At 44.4% G+C, this 23,756-nt stretch overlaps 1 protein-coding gene across 10 annotated transcripts in view; it reads right to left on the reverse strand.

Annotated features, from left to right (window-relative positions):
* TENM4 (teneurin transmembrane protein 4) overlaps window positions 1-23,756 on the reverse strand; it is a 743,689-nt gene that overhangs the window by 633,373 nt on the left and 86,560 nt on the right. The gene's annotated exons all lie outside the window — the stretch shown is intronic.

The following is a 23,756-nucleotide window of genomic DNA, read 5'->3' on the forward strand; positions in this document are numbered from 1 at the left end:
CTCCCTCCTTCCTTTCCTTCCTACTTTCTGTTCTAACTTCCTAACTTCCTCTATCCCTCTTCTCCTCCCTTCACTCAGTAAATACTATGGGCCAGGCATTATGCTAGACACTGATGATAATGTAGCAAAAAGAAACAAACACAAAATCCCTTCTGGTAGGAATGTAGTTTGGTGAAGCTATTATGGAAAACAGTATGAAGATTCCTCAAAAACTAAAAATAGACTTAACCTATGATCCAGCAATCCCACTCCTGGGCATATATCCAGAGGGAGCTCTGATTTGAAAAGATACACACACTCCAATGTTCACAGCAGCACTATTTACAATAGCCAAGACATGGAAACAGCCTAAATGTCTATCGACAGATGACTGGATAAAGAAGATGTGGTATGTGTACACACACACACACACACACACACACACACACACACACACACACACAGTGGAATACTACTCAGCCATAACAAATAATAAAATAATGCCATTTGCAGCAACATGGTTGGACCTGGAGATCGTCATTCTAAGTGAAGTAAGTCAGAAAGAGCAAGAAAAATACCATATGATATCATGTATATGTGGAATTAAGAAAAAAAGACACAAATGAACTTATTTACAAAACAGAAACAGATTCACAGACATAGAAAACAAACTTATGGTTCCCAGAGGGGGAAAGAGGGTAGGAAGGGATAAATTAGGAGTTTGAGATTTGCAGATGCTAACTACTATATATAAAAAAGATAAACAACAAGTTTCAACTGTACAGCGCAGGGAATTATATTCACTATCTTGTAGTAACCTATAATGAAAAAGAATATGAAAACAAATATATATGAACATATGTGACTGAAATATGCTGTACACCAAAAATTGACACAGCACTGTAAACTGACTATACTACAATTAAAAAAAAAAACCTTTATCTTTCATTGTATATTTATATATTTTTGTAAGTTGCTTTTTAATAATAAAAGTCATATTTTCTTTTGTGACATAAAAATAAATGTATTATTAAAACATAAATGGTTGTGAAATTTCACAGAACAATCAGGGAACCAGGCACACTGACTGGATAGCCAATGCGATTAAGGACTTATTTGGCAATAAGTTACACATGATCAAGGTTTTAGTTTTTTTTTAAATACAGTTTTTTAATACAATTTTTAAAGGTTACTTCCCATTTACAGGAAATTTTAGTTTTATTTAAGGTGAGGAAGTCTTAATTTTCTAGAGATATGTGCTGAAGTATTTACAGATGAAATACTACGATGTCAGGCATTTTGATTCAAAGGAATCCAATGGCCAGGTAGTGATGATTGCTGATGCTGGGTGGAGTAAGGGGGGCATTATACTAGCTTCTAGTTTTGTGTAAGTATGAAATTTTCCATAAGACAAGCAAAACAGAACAAAAACAAACAAACAAAATCATATAAAAATAAACAGGACAAATCCGTTGCAGTGCTGAGGTCCTGGAGGTGAGGGCGGGGCAGAGAGAAGTAGACTAGGTACCTACACAGAATAGAGACAAGACTTTAAAAAGATTGTTTTTACCTCCCTCTACTTCCTCATTTAGATAGAAGTTATCATCATTATCTAGTTTTCTTCAAACACACAAAAAAATCCCCCTTCTATTTAAGGTCTTCATTATAGAACCAGCCCCTTCTTCAGTGGGTCCCCACAGTACTTGGTCCAGTTTGATGATGGTATTTATTCTGCCGTATTATCATTCACTCATGTGTCTGACTTCTCTGTTAACTCCAGGAGGGCAGAAGTCACAGCTTCCCAATTCCCGAGTCCTAGTTCCTCATGCTGGGCTGAGCGTATAGTGAATGCCTTGTTAAACTAATCTCACAATATCCTGGTGCAATTTGTAAGTTTTAATATATTTCCCCCCAAATGATCATAACTTACATCATAGGTCAGAAAGAAAGCATATGTATATCACATGTAAAAGCAGATTGGCATTTTGGTTTCACTTCGGATCAGGATGTTGTTTCTGCCCACACCAAGGACCTCTCCCTTCTCCGCTGGACTAGAAATTTGTCTTTGGCCAAGTCTGTAGTCAATGGAGTTACCAAGGAGCACGCAGGGCAGTGCCGCACCAACCGCCATCCTCAAAATCAAGGAAATAAAGTAAAGCCGGAAGTTGGTATTCATTCCAGGAGAAACCAGTTCAACAACAGACACAAATTCCAATTACAAGAACAGGTTGAATACCTCTATTTGAGATTTGAGTGGCTAGACGGACTGTCAGATATTTCGCTATCTCAAGGCCCCATTCTCTTAAGACGTTACTCAAGAGTAATTTTTATGAATGAGGAGGCTATAAATGAGACCTCATTATCTATGAGATATCTTGAAGGGAGAAGGGAATTTCTTACATCTAACCTTCCCTCATGCCAACACTGTAGAGTGTGTTGTAGAAATCTCAAATCCACCGTGTCCTAAAATGAACTAAAACCTCTCCCCCAGGGACCTCTTCCTCCTGTAAGCCTGACCTTGTTGAAAGGTGGAAACCACCCCTGTTGAGTGGCAGCTCTCGCCAGGCTGCCCTGCCCAGTACCCCCTAGACCTAGTGACACAGCAGACCAAATTCCCAGGCACGCCACAGCCTGGTCACATCACAGAGCTGTGTGTGACTGTACAGGCATGATGTGGACCAATTATCAGACAACCTGTAACCATGTGGCAAGACGGCACTGGGGGCATTGATGGCGGAACCTCGATGTCAGATCCAGATGATGTTCAAGGCAATCACGGTTGACTTCTGGAGCAAAACAGGCAGAGGTCTAAGACCAGAGAGGCATAATATCAGTGCCACCACTGGGAGGAATTTGGGGAAGCTGAACTCGATGATCGCCTCCCAGACTTGCCTGGTGTCTTTAGCTGTAGAGGGTTTGTTGCAATAAAGGTGACTTGTATCAGAATTATGAGTTTAGAGTGCTCCTTTTCACCAAGCCTCAAGCCTCTGCATGACGAAGGCTCTGCTGGGCTAGTTCCCATTGCCACCGCAGTGCCAGAGTAATATCTTTTAAGTCTGAACCAGACCATCATGTCTTCAGACCCTTCCGTACGTCCCCATCCATGGAGCTACTTTCCCTGGGGTCTGGTACTTGCGCCCTCCCCTCCCCCTCTAGGTCTAGACCACTGTTCAGCTGCCGGGAACGTCACCATCACCTGCCGGGGCCCTGTCCTTGCTCACACCTCCATGAATAGCCCATTCATCGAACCATCCTCAGTCACCCCATTTGAGTGTGCCATACGTTTCCTGCTGAGACCCTGACTGGCACATGTAAGTATGAGAATAAAGAAAGGGCAGGGCTCCTGCGGATATCCCCCACCAGCGTGCTAAAGACGGGGAGATAAACGTGTCAACAGGAGAGGACTGGAGGCCTTGCAGATATGAGATGTGATGGATGCTGGAAGTGGCAATTCAATCAATGCGGGGAAAGGACAGGCTATTCAGAAATGGTGTCACATTACTCCACACAAAGTAGATAAAAAATCTTATGGTTACTGGGGGGAAGGAGGTGGGAAAGGATAAATTTGGGAGTTTGAGATTTACAAATGATAACCACTATATATAAAATTAGATAAAAACCAAATTTCTTCTGTATAGCACAGAAGGAACTATATTCAATATCTTGTAATAACCTTAAATGAAAAAGAATATATATATATATGATTGGGACATTATGCTGTACACCAGAAATTGACACATTGTAACTGACTATACTTTGATTTAAAAAAATAAAATTAAATAGATAAACAGCAAGGACCTACTCTATAGCCCAAGGAACTATATTCAATATCTTGTAATAAGCTATAATGGAAAAGAAGCTGAAAAAAATATATTATGTATATGTATAAACTGAATTGCTTTATACCTGAAACTAACATTATAAATCAACTACACCTCAATAAAATTAAAATTAGAAAAAATGGTGTCCGACCACTGGCTAGCCACATGGAAACGTAAAACATGTGCCATACACACTGGGCAGATGCTTACTTACAAGCCAAGTCTGAAAACTGGGCCCTGAGTTCCTCAACGCTTAGCACATATTCAGACACTCAAAGAATCACAGAAGTTCAGGCAAAAACAGATGTATCTCAAGAGATCTTCTGGACCAGATCCCTGCATCCTGTCAGGGAAGAGGATCATTCCCAGTTAACAGATGAAGAAACTGAAACCCAGACTGATTATACGGCTTGTCCAGGCTCATCTATAAGTAGCAGACAGGACACAACCAGAAGGGCCTGGTCTCACACATCCTTGAACTTGAAGGCAAGATATGAAACTGCCGAGTTTTGCACTGTTTTCCCCGACCTCCCAGTTTTATGTGCAGACGCTTGAACACAAAGAGTGCAGACAGCTGCTGCATGTCAGCGGAGGGGGAAATAATACCTGCTCATCAGGGAGCTAATTCTGCAAAGCGCGCCATCTAATCGGTACCATATACACGTAAATAGGATGCTCTAATCAGCGGGAAGACAAGAAGTGCAATCTATCCCTCATGGACCCAAAATATAATGGAGCAAAATTGAAGGTTTTACGATGCACAAAGCACTTTACTTGGAAGACTGATGCTTTTCTAGGCAAGGTGTTCATTTCCAGAACAAGTTCCCACACTCTCTGACATCTAATCCTGGGAAACAATGGACACCAAACAAAGAAATGCCTGGGGTACCTTTCCCATATTTCTGGAGTCTGTGGGAGACAGCACAGTCCAAAGGTTAATAGCACGGATTTAGAAGCCAGACAGACCTGGGTTCAAGTCCTGCTCTGCTATTTCATAACTCTGTGACCCTAGGTAAGTGTCTTAACTTCTCCAAACCTGTTCTCTCCCCAGTAAGAGAAGGATAATAATATCCCATTGGAGTGCTGGGATAGTCAATAAAATAACAGAGGTAAGGTACCAGCACATCCTTAACAGTCAACGTGTTTTAAGCATTATTAGACTGGAATCCTTGTGTGGCCTGTTGTCTTAATCAAACAACGTTCCCAGGAGTGTGTTCTAAAACGTTAGCAGTGGCAGCACTGCTGGAATGAGCACACTGCCACTTGGTATGCAGCCCTGCCATGTTTTGTTGGCTTGCAGAGTTTTTCCCCCCTTAAATCCAATTAATTGACAATAAATTAAAATCATAGCATTTCACATAAAAATCTGGATTTCCAGTTTCTCTTAGAACCATGAAAGGTATGGTGACAAAACACCTGCCTTCTCTTTTGGCCACAATGAGCTGGAGTGAATAGCACTGACCGCTTGAGAAGGGCCACCGTGGGCTCTCCATTGCCTCAGTCCCCACCCAGCCCAACCGCCCCACCTGCCTGATCCCTTCAAATATCTGAGCCTGAAGACTCACCCTGATGTGAAGCTTTCTGTCCCTAACCCAAAGGTTAAAAAATGTGGATTTGGGAAATGTAGCACTTTATCAGAAGGCAACTTACAATGTAAGAACTGTGGATTTTGGAATCTAGATTTTGGAATTTGACTGACCTGAGTTTGACGTGGGGTTCTGATACTTCCCAGCTGCCTTGGGATACTTTGTCCCTGAAACTCAGTTGTCTCTGAAATTAGCTCTGAAATTCACATTTCAGCATCTGCAAAATGGAGATCAAACACTTATCTCTCAGAGTGGGCGTGAGGACTAGCTAAGACAATGGGTACAAGGCATTTAGCACAGAGTTGGGCACACAGCAGACTCTAAGTAAGATGTCGTTACCATAGCAATTATTTTGGGAAAAAAATAGAATCTGGGGACCAACGTTGTGAATAAACTTATGAAACTGCTTCACATTGTCTCACTAAACAAAAATAATAAATGGCACATACTCATAAAAAGGCTGTTTTATATATCATACTTTTACACAACTCTCTCTATAAATTCCATTTTCATATGCCAGTCTTTGCTACCTAGAAACACTTCAGGATCTCCCTCCCTCATTGTTTCAATGAGATGCCTGTGACCTGGTTTGCTTAGTTGTGAGTAATACACAAGTCAAGGGAACTTCTTCTGGATCTGGTCCTTCAGCTTCATGAATCTGATATTTCCACCTGGAGCCATTGGTCCCCACCTTCCAAATTCTACTGTGCTCCCAGAGATGAAAGGCAACTTTACTGACTGAGATTGAAAAATGCTTTGGGGGACCCTTATTTTACCTAAGTGACTTGGCTGAGGAGGTAATTCTCCAACACTATCTGTGAATCAGAAGGCTGTGCAATCTTAACTCCAGCCGTGGAAACTCTATTCATCACACATACACATGAGCCACATGTACATGCACAAGATGCTGCACTTGCTGGGCCCTGGGGATAAAGCAGTGAATGGGACAGACGTGGTCCTCATACGCCCGGACCACGCATACCTGACTGGGCACATCAGAACCCAGTCACCATCCTTAGATCAGCTCTTCTATGTGTCCCGCACGGATGACAAGACCTTGGAGGTGCAAGGAAGGGTTCCTCTCTCCATCTCTCTCCTCTTGCTGTCTCATCAATCTTGTTTTCCCCCTGCCCACACCTGAATCTCTTTTTTCTCTCGTTATTTCCATCAAGAGTGATGTCAAGTCCCACGTACATCCAACTAAAACCCTCATGAGTATGGAAAAGATATCATAAAAATAGGAATGAGGGAAATTTTCCGGTAGGCAATGAATTACTACATGATAATATTTATAATGACAACAAAAATAATGAGCACTTTATTAAACGTCTGTCACTTGCCAGGCACTGCACTATCTCATTTCATCCAGCAACAACTCCTCGAGGTAAGTATATGACAGTCCCACTTCTACAGATAAGGATACTCAGGCTTAGATCGCCCAGAGGCCCAGAGTCACACAGCCATAGACACCAGAGTGAAGGTTTAACCCCTGGCCAGTCTGACTCTCACGCCAGTGGCCTTCTCTACTGTGACGGCTGTCCTATACCTGCTTTAAAAATCAGTCTCTGTAATTTCCGGCCTTATAAATCTCTTTTCTTAAGTGATTTAATAGGAATACTTAAAACCACTCAGCTGGAGACATTTACAATACAATAGATATACTGCTTTTTCTTTAAAATGTTTTTGAGAGGAAAACAAAAACCTTTGGGAGACGTGTTTCAAAATCTTCCTAATGAGGTATTTAGCTGATAATCCACAATGGCTTTGACTGTGGGATCAATTTGGGATTGCCACTCAGACCTTCCGGAAAATATACGTAATTACACAGCTTTAGCAAAGTGTGAATAACAAATTGTTTTTCAACTCCTGGCACGAAAGTCACGGCGCCAAGGGGCTTTGGGGCTGGGATGTTAAGCACCAGCTCTACCCGCAAATACCCACAGACTTCAGACAAGTGCCTTCCTGTCGTGCCCACTTTCTTCCCAAAGATTTGGGATAAGGTGTTTGCATGGTCTTTGATGAAGTAAAGAGCCAACCAGTGGCCCCCTCGTTCTGGGGCTGCCACTGCGCCCTAATGAGTTAGCCCGCCTCAGAGTTCCCAGCGAATGATTCCAGGTTCTTTTTACTGGGAAGGTTTTGAAGTTATGAGATTTTAAAGAAAACAAGACCCTGGGTATTTAAATCTTGCCAGATGGGAGGAACCTTGCAGAGGTGGTGGATAAGCTGATGGTGTCGACAATGACGATGGTTTCCCGCGTCTATACTTATCTCCAAACACACCAGGTTGTCTATACTAATTACCTACGGCTTTTTGCTTGTCAATCATATCTCAACAAAGCGGGTAAGAATGTTATAATTCATTGGTTACTGGATGTGTAACAACAGGTCAAATGCACTTCAAGACACATTCTTCGTTCTACAGCAGATTTTGTTCAGGCGCAGTTGAAAGCTATGACTGTCTTACTTCTTCCCTACGGCCAGTTTGAAACCAACCCCCAGTGGTCTCCTAATAAAATATATTCTGAGTAGTTAAAAAAAAATCCTATCAGAGATAGAAGTCAAATACCCATATGAAGCTGACCTCCGCTGCCTTCTAACCATGCTTCTCTAAATCCTGTCATCTGGTCTGGAAGCCCATATGCAGAGGTGAGGAAGGGGGGAAGCACGGGTGCATTCCCTGTGGCTGCAGCACAGTCTGCTACAAGTGCCCCCTGCCGCTGCAGCACAAAGATCACCACACACAACACAGAGGCAAATGAGCATCACCGTGCCCCGGCAGAACTCGTTTTATGGACACTCAAATTTAAATTGCATATAATTTACACGTGTCACAAATATCATTCTCCTTTTGACTTTTTCCCCTCAACCATTTAAAATGTAAAAACTTTCCTTAGTACACAGACCCTGCAAAAACGGGGTGGGCCAGGTTTGGCCCTTAAGCTGTAGTTTGCTGGTCCTGGTCTACAGTGGAGCTGTCCAAGAGAACTACAATATGGGTTGCCTTAGTAATTTTTTCTAGTGGCTGCATTTTAAAAAGTAAAAAGAAACAAGTGAAATTAATTTTAATGAGATTTTATTTAACCCAGTATATACTTCATTTTATTATCTCAATATGTAATCAATATAACAGTTATTACTTGGAAATATTACATCTCTTTTTTTTTTAAATTGGTACCAAGTCTTTGAAATCCAGTGTATTTTGCGCTTACAGAGCATCTCAATTTGGACGGGCCACATTCCAGGTCCCAAGAACCACAGGAAGCAGGACTAGACTCTCTACAATACTAGCTTGTTTCATCCTTAGTACAACCTGCAGAACAGGCAATCAATCATGGGCCCATTTTACAGACCATGCTCTTTCTACCGGTCCTCGCCTCCCCACCGCAGCTCTGCCCACAGCTCTGACAGTGTGGTGGGATGCCTCATGGCAGCATCCCTGGACCTACAGAGCTTCCCAGTCATCCTCCAAGACCCTTAGCAGGATCTGCCCTCTGAGTGTCACCTTCCCGATGAGGGCCCAGGCTGCTTGGGGCTCCCACAGCCCCTTGGAGTACTTTACCAAGGCAATTGCCACCTGCCTGGGGGAGGGGCCTCCCGGGAGCAGGTTTCTTATGCAACTTCAACTATGCAGCTTGTAGGGGTAGGTGGACAGATAGACAGACTCAGATCGGGTAAGAAACCTCCCAGCCCCGGAGCCCACCATACCATGCCCCAGATTGAGGGGGTGCTTCGGAGTGATCTGATTGGAATGTAAATTCACTGTTCCCTGTCCCTCAAGCCTCTCATGGTGTGATCACCTCTCTGCTTCAAGGGCAATTTAAGGGGTTTTCAAGGGTAACGTGACTACAGGCAATTTTCACCTCTGGCCCTGACATTAGCTGTTAATTCCACTCCCACTGCTCTACCGTATTGTGCCCCGGCAGTCAGCTTCTCCATCTCTCCCTCATTCACTGTAAGCTCCCCGTGGACAGGGGACGTATCCTATTCAATCCGGGATCTCTAGGCCCTGGAAGAGTAGTCAGCAGCTGAAATATATCTAAATGCAGAAGAAATCGCATTACGGTAAGTGGTTGATGAATGAATGCATGAATGACTCAAGTCCCTACAGAAAAGCCCTATCGTTCATTCCACAGCTCTGCCGAAGGCACAGGCCATAGATCGGTCAAGGACTAGCCACCCACTCACAGCTCTCATTGAGACTTACCCACGTGTTCTCCTCCTTTGGATCAGAGAAGGTGATACGTATTGTTCACATAGCTTGGGCCAAAAAAAAGGACTACAAAAAGTAGAAACAACACTTTGGGATTTTTTCAAGCCTGAGTTCACATCCTGATCCTGACACAGGTCCACTGGATCACCTTAGACAAGCCTTTCCTTGGGCCTTTGTTTCCTTATCTGTAACACGATGAGGTGGAGCTCCAACTAGCTTAGCAAAAGTGGGAAGATAAAATGAGCAAATCTAGGTGTGAACATCTGCAAAGGAATCCCTGCTCAGTAAATGTAGTTTTTTCTTTCTTTCCTTCTGACCTTAATATATGCATGTCTTCGAGAAGCCGTGATGCTCTCTCATTGGAGGATTCCTCTAGAGGCAGTTACTTCCGGTGAGTCAGCCAGAAAGAGGACATTTGCACAGTAGGGTGCAAGATTATTTTCGTTCTCTCTCCCTCCCTCTCCCTTTTTGCAGGAGAGCCTAAGAAAAGTGTTCCTTTAAACATCTATTCCTCCTGCCCAGAGTTAATACATATCACACCTTCCCGGATGCACATCTGTTATTGATTAGATACTATGGAAGAATTACCATCATTTATGTCAATAGCCACTTGTGAAAAAATATGTATATAATTATTTATTTGCTTATAATTTTCTTGGCTGAATGAATTGGGGCTTTGGAAATAACTTATTTATGCTAATCCAATGTGTCAACGGCCTGCTGAAATCACCTAAAATGGAGCAATTTTATGATCATTTTGATCCAAATTATGGGAAGAAAAGAAAAAGGAGACAGACTAAATGTGACATTCAAATGGCCTGCTTGGGCCAAAAAAAAAAAAAACAAAAAACACCCATAACTTCTCCCTTGAAGCCTTCAAAAAGCCATAATTTGGATGGTTACTGATCTCTCTTTTTGGGGGGTCTTTTATTCCTCAGGATCAAGAGTTTCAAACCTTCTTTGTGTCAGATTAATAGCAATAATAATAGAGTCTCTCACTGTAACTAGATCTGACTAAAGCAGGTGGAAGCTGCTGTTTCTTTAGTCCAAAGAGAGCTAGCGTGGTGTTAAGAGAGGCAAAGACCTGCCTTTTCTCGCTTACTGTGTCCCGTGCAGAGAGGATGGAGGTGGGGGAGGTGGCACCGAGGCCAGAGCTCCTCCCACCTCCAAGCCCAGGGGCTTCTCCAGGGCAGGATTACTGGACAGGTCTCATCTCCGGTCCCCAGCACACAGCCTCCCCTAGAGCAGCCAAGGACGGATGCTCACTGTTTGTTGAAACACTGTTCATCCCACAGATCTAGTTTCCAGGAATGAGTCCACAAATGGGATGAAAAGAGCCAGCAAGGGAACCCCTTTAGTTTAGAATGTGGCCCAGAGCCACCATTAACCACGTGACCTTGGGCAGATCACTTGACCTCTCTGAGCTTCAGTCTCCACCTACCTCAACTGGAAACAGTAAGAATTAAATACACAGCGATGGGAAGCAACAAGCACAGTGCCCATTCTAGCCCAGCAGTCAGTCACTGGCCGTCTGTAATATGATTTATAATAGTAAGATCCTGATCAAGGAGCAGGGCCGCAGGGTGTGGCTGAAAGGGCAAGGATTTTTCGAGTATCTCAGACCTGCTTTCCAATCTCCATCCTAGTGGTTAAAGCAGGAACTGGAACCAAGCCCCCTGTGTTTTAATCCCAATTCTGCCATTTACTAGTTAAGGGCTTTTTTATTTTAATTGAATAGTCAGTTTACAACGTTGTGTCAACTTCTGGTGTACAGCATAATGTTTCAGTCATATATATACATATATATATATATATATATATATATATATATATATACGTACATATATTCCTTTTCATATTCTTTTTCATTATAGGTTACTATACCATATTGAATACAGTTCCCTGTGCTGTACAGTAGGACCTTGTTGTCTATCTGTTTTATACATAGTAGTTCGTATGTGCAAATCTCAATATTGTTAAGGGTGAGTCTCTTGACCTATGCCTTCCTTTCCTCACCTGAAAAATGCAGACATCCTAGCACCTACCCTACAGGGTTACTGTGAGGATTAAGTCAGTTACACATGGCAAGAGCTTAGAAGAACGTCTCGTGCAGATGCTAACTGCTATCATCATCACCGTCATCGTCAATGTATTGGGCACCTTAATTAGCCTAGTTTCCCCACAAGCAAAATGGAAATGATAACACCTGTCCACAGAGGTGCACGGAGTAATAAATTCAGGGACAACAGGTGCCTAGTACACAGAAAATGCCCAATAAATGTTAGTTTCCCCCTCCTTCCTCTTCTGATTCCAGTAACAAACAAGCTTGGGCAAGGGGGCCATGGTATTTGTAATGCATATGAGGCCATTCTTGTCTGCTTTTATTTTCTCTGCAGAATCCCTTCCTCACCCTTTTTCTTTTAATAGTCTCAGGTTCCCAGACAACAAAAGAACAAGCCACATCCTAGCTGGAATGAAATCTCTTTTTTGTGCTAGAAGCTGGCCCCACCGCAGCTGGCAGGGCCAGGAGTCACTCAAAAGACGCCACCAAATTACCAACTTGTCTCAGAGGTTTCTGAGAGAGGCTTAAGAACCTGGACAAGGTTTGCAGCACTTAACTCGCCAAAGCCTCTTCAATTGTTGCCTGTCACCCCCGAGTGAAGTAGGGGATGAAATCAGCATGTATAATTTCTCATCTTCCCAGGTTCAGAGGCGAGGGTTACATTTCAGCATGATTAACACGGCATTTACTTTTTTCTTTTTCTTCTGCTTTTGCATTTTCCCTTCCCCAGGACCAGTGATGGGGTTCAAAAAAGCGAAGAAGGACAGAGGTGCGCACTTCAATAGAACAGTTGCTTGGTTTTAAGTGAAACACTCAAAGGATTGACAGTCAGGGAAAGAGATACTCCTTTCCTCCCGCTCTGCCGAGTTTAGCCATTTACTAGCCGGCCTCCCTGGGCCAAGAGAGACCAGGGTCGGGAAACAACCCACCTCTTAAACCCAGGCTCGCTGTCATTCATTCATCCAGCCATCTGTTCATTCAACGAGCTCTCGCTTCTCTACTAGGTTAAGCTGGACTCATCTGTAGACTTCAGCCCATTTCAGGGACAAGGTCAAATTCCTCCAAGATCTCACAGCTCTGAGTATATCTCATTTAAAGCACAGACCACAGTGACAAATACAATATTTATTTCTGTAATTATGTAATCAACAGCTGTCAGAGAGAGGTTCCAACCCAGAACACTCTGTTTCCAAACCCTGGGATCTCTCCAAGCAGAGCAGTCAGAGCTTGGGCCTGTGGTTTAGGAGGCCTGGGTTCCAGCCCAACCTGCAATCTGTGTGTTTCATAAGTTACTTCCTCACCCTGGGTCTCTTCCCCCATCAGTAAGGGAAGGAGGCCAGACAGGGCGACATTCAAACTCCCCCGTCCTGCTGTGATTTTCTAGGATTCATTGTCATGTAGAACTGATGTATATAAGGCATGTGGGGTGAAGCCCAGCAAATGTCAGAGGCCCCTTGATTCCTGGAGCCCAGCTTCTGCTCACATCCCAACGCAGGCTTCCTGTCCAGAGATGGGCCCACTAAGTGGAGCCTGGGCCCCCTCAGTTATCAAAGCAGCACAGGCCTGTCTCCTCCCTCTTTTCCACTGACTTGGAATTTCACAGGCACCTCTGTGTCTGACACCAGCGGTCATCAGACTTCAGTGGGGATGGGGGCCACGGGCCTCCTCATCTCAGGATGTTATAGCAGCAGAGCTCCGGAGGGACACCTCCAACCATTAACTACTGCCTCCGTGGTGCAAAGTATGAGCACCCCTGAAGCTCAGAAAAATTAAAAAATGGAAAATTTAATTAAAGCCCTCTCTGCCTAATTGCCTCCCTGTTGGCTTATAGGGTCCTTTGAAGGACAGAAAAGGGGACTCTCCACCCTCCACATCAGCCTGGGATTCATAAACTTGAGGCTTCTGCCAGCAAGAATGCAAGGCCAATGGTCCTTCTGCCTCCATGAGTTATCAGAAGAAAATATGGAAGAATATCTTTGTGACCAGCTGATGGAAAAGGACTTCTCAAAACCTCCCCAAAGCTCACACTGCAAGGTGAAAAAGCGGTGAATTTGATAATCCCAGAATTAAAGTGCTTGTTTATCAAAACAAGCAGATGAATATAGTTTGAGAGCAGATATACGTCCAAAAGTGACAGGGGACTGATACTTAGAATATGCTAGGGACTCCTTGCAGTGAAGAAGAAAGTATCAGGAGCCCTAGCAGACAAATGAGCAGAGGATATGGAGGAGTAGCAGGTCTGCTGGGGGCAGGCAGGGGGACGAACACCGCGGTGTTGTTTACACCGGCAGGGAGGTGGAGACCCTCCTGGCGTCCCTCTCTGGAGGAAGGCATACGTAAATGTCGTGAACGCACACAGGGACTATTTTGCAGCAGTTGGAAACAGTGGGCTAAAATGCATACACAGCAACACAGATGGAGCTTAAAAATGAAGTGTTACAAGAAAAAAGGAAGTCGGAACGAGAAGGAGGTCTACAGTGCAATGTCATCTACGTAAATTAAAAATATTTGAACACAAAACAATACCTGTTTTAAAAGCACACATATAAAAAAAATGGTTTAACTCAAATATATAGCAGAGGGCAATCAGAGCAGGGAACAGGGACACAAAGGAATCATTAGTTCAAAAAGCGGGCTTGGCAAGGCCCAGCGATGATGTCTCATAACAGGAGGGGAACGGAGAATTCAACATTCGGCACCTGAGTCTAAAACCGACAACAGCACTGGCGTGACGTGCTGAGGGTGGCTGCTCCTCTGTCCTTCTCACCCTCCCGAGGCAGAGACTTACACCCAGACAGCAGCATGGCCTGGCTCCTGGAAGCCAACGGCCCCCATGGGATGTCCCGCGGCAGCTCCTGGGACTCAGGAGGATGTGATGGGCCTGGAAATCAGACTGACCTGGTGTCAAACTCCCCTCTTCTGCACAGCAGCTGTGGGGCTCAGCCAAGCTACTGAACCTTCTCTAAGCCTCAGCTTCCTCCTTGTGAGATGGGGTACTGACCCCACCCCTCTTTGAGAGATTATGAGATTTTAATTGGATACATATGAAGCACCTGATCCCTGGGCCATGTCTGGTCCACAGCAGGTAACAAATGGTGGCTCTCTTCTCTCCCCTCTAAGGGGTCCAATGTCCTCATGGTTTCCTCCTCATTCCCATCCTTAGCAAACCCTCCTCTCAAGAGGAATCTAGAACCCACCCCAACCACCATTTTGACTGCTCTCTTTTAGGCCAGTCATTGATCTAAGTGATACAAAGACACCATAAACTTGGCAGTCTCCTCTCCACTCTGCAGATGAAGAACAGGAGCTTAGTGAAATCATAGACTTATTCAGAATCTATGATCAATTAGCCAAGTTCATCCAGGAACAAAGCTGCAAGGGAGAAGCAGCTTTCCCAAGGACCATGGAGTCCAGCCAGCATCACATGTGCTTATAGTTCATGAGGTCAGTACATCTTCCAGATTAAGCCTCTCTATGCCAGGCACTGTCCTGTTTCCTAGTGGATCATTTTCCTTCTCAAAGCAGTGCTTCTTAGTGAGGGCAGAACAGCAATGTAGACATGCTTTCATTCCATGAATGCTTACTGAGCACCTACCATATACTCGGAGAGGCAGCTCCAGGCGCTGGGGATGTAGCAATGAACATATGAGACATCACCCTTGCCCTCATAGTGCTTATGTTCTAACGGGGGAAGGCGGACCACAGATGACAATGAACAGGTGAAAATATAATGTCAGGGAGTGATGATTGCTGAGAAGAAAAATAAAATAGGGAGAGAGAACCAAAGCAGGGTTGGAGACAGGTACCTTAAAAAGTTAGGACTGAACTCTGACCAATTAAAAACAACAAGGGCAGGGCAGGGCAGGGCAGGTGGAGATGAAGAGGGGTGTGTGACTAGATTTTCCAAACCACGGACTGACTTAATGTAACAGTAAGTCTTGCAGTACACATGCCTCTCCCAATAGTCTTCTTCCTCATCTCAAGAGTGTGCAAATAAAGCTCTACAATTTGAAAAGTACCTTGACTGCCATCTGTAAACTCTGATCCAGCTAGAAGTGGCCTCCATTTTACAGATTCAGGAATTGAGCTCAGAAAAGAGAAGCGGCTTGCACAAGATCACCCAGCAACTAAGCACCAGGGGCAGGACTTACAGCCCGGCCCCAGGACCCCTGCTCCAGGGCCGGTTCCACCAGGTAACACTGCCTTGACTTGCTGATCAATAAAACAACACCTGTGTGCCGCCTGCCGGCACAATGGGCGTCAATGATAATCATGCTGCAAGAACGAACACCTTATAGCTGCAAGGTGACTTCGCAGCACAAGTTCATTGGGTGCTTTTAAGAAGAGCCAGGCTTGCTCCTGATCACGTAGCGGGAAGCATTATGGGCTCAGTTCTAGGCTCTAACACACAGAAAAGATCACCTTTACCATCTGGAATGGGCCTTACCACCAAGACAAGAGCAGAAGAAACGCCTAAACACAGGGCTCACAGCTGGCTTTGAGTTCGCCTAAGACTCACGCATGCCCCGTGTCTCCCCTGTGGGCATTCCTACTTCCTGTTCTAGAAGAAGAAAATTTGCACGAAGGGTCCCAACAGCCCAGAGCTCTTCACTTCTCCTGTCTTAGCAGCATCCCTGCCTGAGGCGGGCTTTGAGACAAGCTGGGGAACTGTGGTCCCCAATTTTGTTGCGTTCCTTGAAAAAAAGGCAGAAAGGAAACAGGAGCTGTTGTTAATACGAAGCTGGTTATCACTAGTGAAGGTGAGAGACCTTTCGGCAATGTGTATAGCAAGGTCATCACCCCATCCCCAAACCATGTAATTCTGAAGAAAAGAGACTTCATCTCATCTCCCAAGCTCTGTGTGACACTTTTCCCCTGATGATTGGGGCACATGGTTCCTAAAGAGCAACTGGAGAGTGTGCGGGGATGAGAGGTGGCTGTGAATGCAAGACAGCAGGCATGAACTACGGAAGAGGCCCAGGACGTAGGGGCTGGAACTTGAATTTGGATGCGGCAATGGATTCTTTGCAAGCCTGGTCAGCAGAGCTCCTCTGCCCCACCCGCTCTTGTGTAGATGGGTTTTCTGGACTCTCACAAGGGTCACCAAAAGCGGCCTGGACAGAATGACTTTCCTATCATTATGCCAGCTTAAGAAATATGTTTTGTGTGGCGATTTTAGTTTTATTTTTTTCAATCTCAGTCTCAAAACGTCACTCCGATACTGAATAGATGGACATCCAGGGTTTGTAATAAAGTCAGAACACATATGATGGGATGTGGCTGGTGGGACCATTTTCTCTTGCAGAAAAAAAATGTAATAAGAGAATCCGTGAGCAGGGGAGGTTAAAATGATATGTTGCGGGGAGTGGATAGCTTTGTTGTGTCAGAACTGCAAAAGCTCCCACCGCTCTGGTAGAACCAGGCCTCTCCTTTCCCAGGATTCCTGCAGCAAAGCAGTGGGGCGCTGGGGAGAGGAAGGGGCCAGTCCTGCAGCTGCTAATTACTATGTGTGAACTCAGAAACCCATTTTTTCCTCAGAGCCAATGATGCAAGCAGAGAGGACTGTAACAGAATTGGGCAGAACTGGTGTGAGTCCTGGTCTGTACCCACCAGCTTTGAGAACATGGACAAGACTCTGCCTTCCCTGAGCCTCAGTCTTGTCTGCTATAACATGGGAACAAAGTGCTTGTTTGCCAGGATACTCAAGCTCATGAACATGCGGGGCTTAGCAGGCAGTAGTTTCTCAATAATATCAGGTTCCACATTACTCCCCTTCCATTTGCTAAATTCCTTTACAGGACTAAGCACAAGGGGATGGGTGTGAGCCTGGGCAGCTGACTCGGGCAGGGGTCCTGCTTCCACAGCTGGGGGTGGGGGGGACATTGACTATGTTGTCAATAAAGTATATTAATCGAGGCATTTTCAAAGTCCAGAAGAGAGATGACTAAATGCTTTAGAATAGGAAGTTCTTGCCTGTTTCATTCACTAGTGCAGATTTTCTTTTTTTTTTTTAACATTTTTTATTGAGTTATAGTCATTTTACAATGTAGTGTCAAATTCCAGTGTAGAGCACAATTTTTTAGTTATACATGAACATACATATATTCATTGTCACATTTTTTTTTGCTGTGAACTACCTCAAGATCTTGTATATATTTCCCTCTGCTATACAGTATAATCTTGTTTATCTATTCTACATATGCCTGTCAGTATCTACAAATTTTGAAATCCCAGTCTATCCCTTCCCAACCCCACGCCCCCATGGCAACCACAAGTTTGTATTCTATGTCTATGAGTCTGTTTCTGTTTTGTATTTATGTTCTTTTTTTTTTTTAGATTCCACATATAAGTGATCTCATATGGTATTTTTCTTTTAATTAGGAAAAAATACCAGTATAACAAAAGACATGTGCATATATGTAGAGAGAGATTTGTTTTTAATCTTTTTATCTTTATCATTCACTGCTATATATGTAGTGATTAGAACAGTTCCTGACATAAAGTAGGTCCTCACTAAACATCTGTTGGATGGATGGATGGATGGATGGACAGATGGATGGATGGAGGTGCGAACGGATGATGAATGGGTGGGTGAGCAGATGGTCAGGGAGCGTTTCAGAGGGCAGGTGAGTAGGCAATCAGCAGGGAGACGCAGTGAAGGAAAGAAAGAGGAGGTAGGGGAGCATAGGCGATTACCAAATTCCTGCACTTTCTCCAACAATACAAATCATCACCTAAAAAAATATAAACCATTTTGTGAATCTAAAATGTAAAATATGGTGAATATGGTGAAGTGACTGATTCCCAAAATAGTTGTTTTATACAAAGGCCCAGCGTGCCATGGAGTTCAAAGTGATTTCCACAAAACCATTAAGTTAAAGGCCACGATATTCATTTCCGAGCTCAAGGGTCTAATTACTAGTGATTACTTTCAATTCCATGCATTCCCAGCACAGGAAAGCAAGTATTCCAGGACATTCAGGGTGGAGAGCTATCCAAGAGGGTTAATTAATACATAGGTAATGGTGGTGTCAGCAGAAACGGCCCCCGTGCACTTTTGCAGGAATTGTGATGAGTGTGGGGAGGACATCAGTGCCCTTATGTGACAAAGCCACTAGTCACATAAATCTTTACATGCAAATTTACATATACCCACACACCAGTGTAAAGACTGAATCTATAGCAATAAATATTTTACATACTGCCTCCTGTTATTTAAAACCATGATTTCAAACGGTTGCATTTAGCCCACTGAGTGAACACAATTACTGGAAAATGCATTCCCTCACTGCCAGAGATTTAGTTCACCTTGTTTCCAACTTATGGTGTAATACTTCCTTTAGGTATAAAAATTTTTTTCCCCTTAGATCATATCCTTAAGGTAAGAATTAAAAAATGGCATCATTGAGCCAAGGATGTAAGCTTTGTCAGAAAGTCTTCCAAAAGTGTGGGGATGATTTCTTTTACATGAAGATGCTAGTTTTGCCATAGATTCTAAAGGAAATTACTACTGACATTTTCATGTAGTAGTTTAACAGGAAGAATGATGACAGGCTAATTTCTAAAATAGCTGTAGTACATAGAAAGGCATAATAGCACGATAAAGTTTTAACAAACTCCAAGAATGCATTACAAAGAAGGTAACTGGGGATGAAAGTCTGGGATAATTAGTAAACACACACACACTTCATAAGAATTCTGCTCTGGCTGTGACTACCAGCACGCCTAGAATTCAATCTCCTTTCAAAGACTCTAATGCCCCTTTCCCCATCGTGGGCGTTAGTCCCTGTGGGAATTCCATGAGAAAGGCTGGAAAGGAATGAGAGAGAGGGATTTCAAATATTCCCTTTGTCCAGTCCATAATAAGGATTATTCTAAATCTTTTGTCCAGCCTATATGAGATACCATGGCAGTTAATGAATAAGTTAATTGGTTAAATCATTCTACTGGGGACCTCCAATTCATTCCAAGTAAACCCATAATGTGTGTATAAAAGATTAGGACTGCATACAAGAAAGGACCAAGTCACCAGATGGCTCAAAAGAGCCTCACTGATATTTCAATTTTTTTTTTTTTTACAAAAGTGGTATGTTTTCATTAAAGAAAAGTTGAAAAAAATTAAAAAGTTAAAAAAAAAAAATTATCCTAAAGCTTCATAATCCATGGCCAATATGTTGATAGATTTTTCAACCACATACACATTAATTTTATAAAATTGAGATAAGACAGAACGTGAATTTTAATCTTGCTTCTCCCATTCAACATTATAAGCATTTCTAATAAAAAATTCTTCTGATATGTCTTGAGGGCTAAAGATTATTATGTAGTATGGATGTATCATGAATGTTAAATCACTCCCTTTGTTAAATACTTCTGAAGTTTTCTTTGGTTTTTATTATTCTTTCATCCACTCAATGTATATTGAATGTACGTTTGTTATTAGACCCCCGCCCTCAAGAAGAAAAATATTAAGCAATTAACACGCATGTATTTAATCAAAGCTGTATAAATGCAGTAAGAGAAGTACTCTTGAAGCTGACAGCAGGGTCAGATGGGAGCAAGTGTGTCCCAGCCCAGGGTAACACACGTGCAAAGACCGAGGCAGGGAAGAGGGAAGGATTGCGGGAGCACGAAGGGAGAGGAGGAGAGCCACACAGCTGGTCACTCCACACCAAGTGCACTGAAAAGACATTCACACTGTGAGAAACAACAGGATGTGCCTTTACATTTTAAAAAAGAAGGTGTGTTAACACTGAGAACACCACGGGACTGGATTCCTCAGACCTGACAAGCCTCTAATTAGCAGCTGGTTTTTGTTCAGATTTCATGGCTGGCCAGTCTTCCTATCTGCCCGCTGCAGGCCACCTGTGCAGGACAGCAGGGGAGGCACCCCATGGGAGATGAGCCCTGCTGACCCGCAGAGACTCCGAGAACATTTCCTTTCCCCTTTGGTGGGTTTCTCCCAGAACGAGGGCTATGTTGCGGAGGGGAAGGAGGGGACACCAGGCACACTTCAAACAATAACAATAAGATGAAATATCTGGCTCTAGGGGTCCTCATCCAAGATTTATTTCAGTCCTCAGATGACCACTGGGCAACCGCGGCAGGCAGAAGGCAGGTTTGGTCTTGATCACACAGCTCTGTAAACGCTCCCCTAATACGATGCCTTTTCCCCATCCTGGGTCTGCCTGGCTAACTCCTTCTCACCTTGCAGCCTCAGTTCAAGTACTGCCTCCTCCTAGAAGCCTTCCCAGGCAGGGCAGAAATACCCTGATCAGGGGCACATTCCTCGACTCCAGCACTGGTCACAGTATGTAAAATCATCTCTTGACCCGTTGCCTTGTCTGGAGTGTGAGTTCTAGAAGGCTGGGTGTAGGGTATCTGCTCAATAACTTTTTGATGAATGAATGAATGAACTGTGGTCCCAACACTTCAAATTTAATTCTCGATAGAAGCTGGCCAAAGTGCAAGTCAATGAACCCCCTGCTAACTGCTTATCCTGCTTGCCCCTCTGAGGGGCTCACATGCAGCCCTGCCTCCCGCCCACCCATATCTGCTTTCAGCAGAGGATCTGTGCTGCTTCTGTGCAGCCTTGAGAGCTGGTGTGGTAGGCTGCATAACAGCCCCCAAAGACATCAGGTCCTAATCCTGGGCACTGACAGATGTTAGCCTGTTTGGAAAAAGTCTCTGCAGATGTGATTAAGAATCTTAAAGAGGGGAGATTATTTTGGGCTCTCTGGGTGGGCATTAAATGTCATCACAGAAGTCCTTATAAAAGAGAGGCAGAGGAAGATCTGACATACACATGAGAAGAAGGTGATATGAAGAAGAGGCAAAGATTGGAGTGATGTGACCATTAAGCCAAGGATGCTGGCCGCCACTAGAGGCTGGGGCAGGCCAGGAATGGATTCTCCCCCAGAGGGAGTAGAGTACAGTGAAACCTTGATTTCAGCTTAGTGGTACTGAATTTAGACTTTCAGCTTCCAGAACTGAGAGAATGAAATTTCTGTTGTTTTAAGCCAGAAGTTTGTGGTAATTTGTGATAGTAGCCACAGGAAGCTAGTATATCAACGTAGTGGATGGTTTGGGGGTTGGGACACCTGGCATGTCATCCCAGCTCTGAAACTCACTCAGTGAGTCTCTTTTGGAACTGGAATTCTGGCCCAGGCAGGCTTCATCCTGACTCACAGCTAACCCTGGACAGGACCTTGGCGTCTTAGCCACTAAGATGGGAGAGCAGCAGTCAGCAGCTGGCAGAGTTGCTGCGGACTGAGTGGGACACGTGCAGACCAGCCCAAGCACGATGCCAGGCACACAGAAGTCACTTCACATGATGACTTCTGCTCTCCTTTTATTATTACAAAAAAAAAAAAAAAAAAAAAGAAAAAGAAAAAAAGCACTGGCCAAGTGCTTGCTGTGTGCCAGGTACAAGCTACACCTTCACAGGAGAAGGAAGTTAGTCAGCATCTCCAAGAGGCGAGTCGGAAGGGGTAAGTCTGCCCCTGAAAGAGAGTGTTTTGAGTTCCCCCAAGTGGGATGACAGAACGGTATTTACTGAAAAGGTACAATGTCCCAGAAAGAAACACAAGGAAAAAAATACAGCGCAGTTACAACATAGAGACTTCTTTCCTCCACTAGGCTACCTGCCCCACCCTCGTGTACCCTGCCCAGGATGCCTTCCCAGCAAGCGTGTCTCTCCCATAACACAGAGGTCAGACTCAAGTCCTAAGCACAGCTGAGCGTCTTTTCACTTTGCCATCTCTACTCCCCAGGCCTTCCTTGAGAATTGACTTTTCTAGATCCCTTGGTCTAAAATGGAGGGAAGAACAAGGTAAATCAAAACAAGAAGCTTTTGGTATTGCCTACAAATCTGGGGGCTAAAAGGATGGCTGTTTCCCCTGAAGTACTAACGCTTTGCTCTCTTGTGGGAACTCTCACCCATGCCCTGGACCTTAAAGATGTAGGGAAAACCTATCAAAGCCCCAGATCCACCCTGTGCCTTTGGGACCAACTGCAGGCTGGAGGCCCCAGTCTGTTCCTTCCCCTGGTCCGCGGCCGAGGCCTCACAGCCTGGATGTGGGATCAAGCCCTCCCCATCGGGCAAGTGGGGAAGAAGAGAAGTAGGGTTTGAATCTTCATCCCACCTCTGACTAACTAGGATACCCTGGGAAAGGGTCTCAACATTCCCATCCATAAAATGGGGACACTAAAAGGCAGGTAAGCTCAGCCAGGCTTTAACTTATTCCTTCTTAGCCCTCCTTCTGCATCCATCCTGGGAACAGGGTGGTAAAGCAGAGTCCTGTCCTCAGGGAGGGCTCAGGGCCCGTAGGGCTGCTGACAGTAAATGAGAAAATGAACACGATAATTCCTGCTGGGAGGAAATGCACGTTTTGATGAGAAAGACAGTCAGAGGGAAAGGTCTTTATAAGAGAGGGTGCTGAACAGGTGTACTGGGTAAGAATGAGGCAGCCTTTCGCATATGCAAATTCCACTCCTTGGCAAAGGGCTGGAGGGGTTCAAGACACACAGCAGAGGCATCAGAGTGCCTGGAACAGCACAAGAAGGACGGCACAGGGAAGGTCAAAGAGCTACCTCACAGGCTAGGTCACATCGGAATTGTTTAAAGTTCATTTTAATTGTGATGGAAAAGTTACCCCGAAGGCTTTCCGCAGCGGATGAGTGAGGCTGCCACACCTTCATCGCCCAAGGACGGCTCTGGCTGCTGTGTGGAGACCATCCTAGAGGAGAGTGGAAATGGGAACTGGTTTGGATGCTACTGCACTTGTTTAGGGAGAGATGACAATGGTCTGGACCAGGGTGGCACCAGTGGAGATGGAGAGAGATGGATGGGTCCAACAGGAGTACTGATAACGGCTGATGTGTATCTGAGTGCCGTCCGGCACTGGATAAAGCACTATGCACTCACTGTCTCACGTGACCCTACTGGCAGCCTTATGAGATCAGTACTGTGATTTTCTCCAGGTGAGAAAACTGAGGACCAGAGAGGTTAGGCAACTTCCTTAAGATCACACAGTGAGGAAGGGGAAGAGGCAGGATTTGAACCAAGGCTGTCGGGTTCCAGAGCCTACACACCAAAC

This window comes from Camelus bactrianus, chromosome 10 (assembly GCF_048773025.1).
Source record: "Camelus bactrianus isolate YW-2024 breed Bactrian camel chromosome 10, ASM4877302v1, whole genome shotgun sequence".
NCBI classification, from domain to species: Eukaryota; Metazoa; Chordata; class Mammalia; order Artiodactyla; family Camelidae; genus Camelus; species Camelus bactrianus.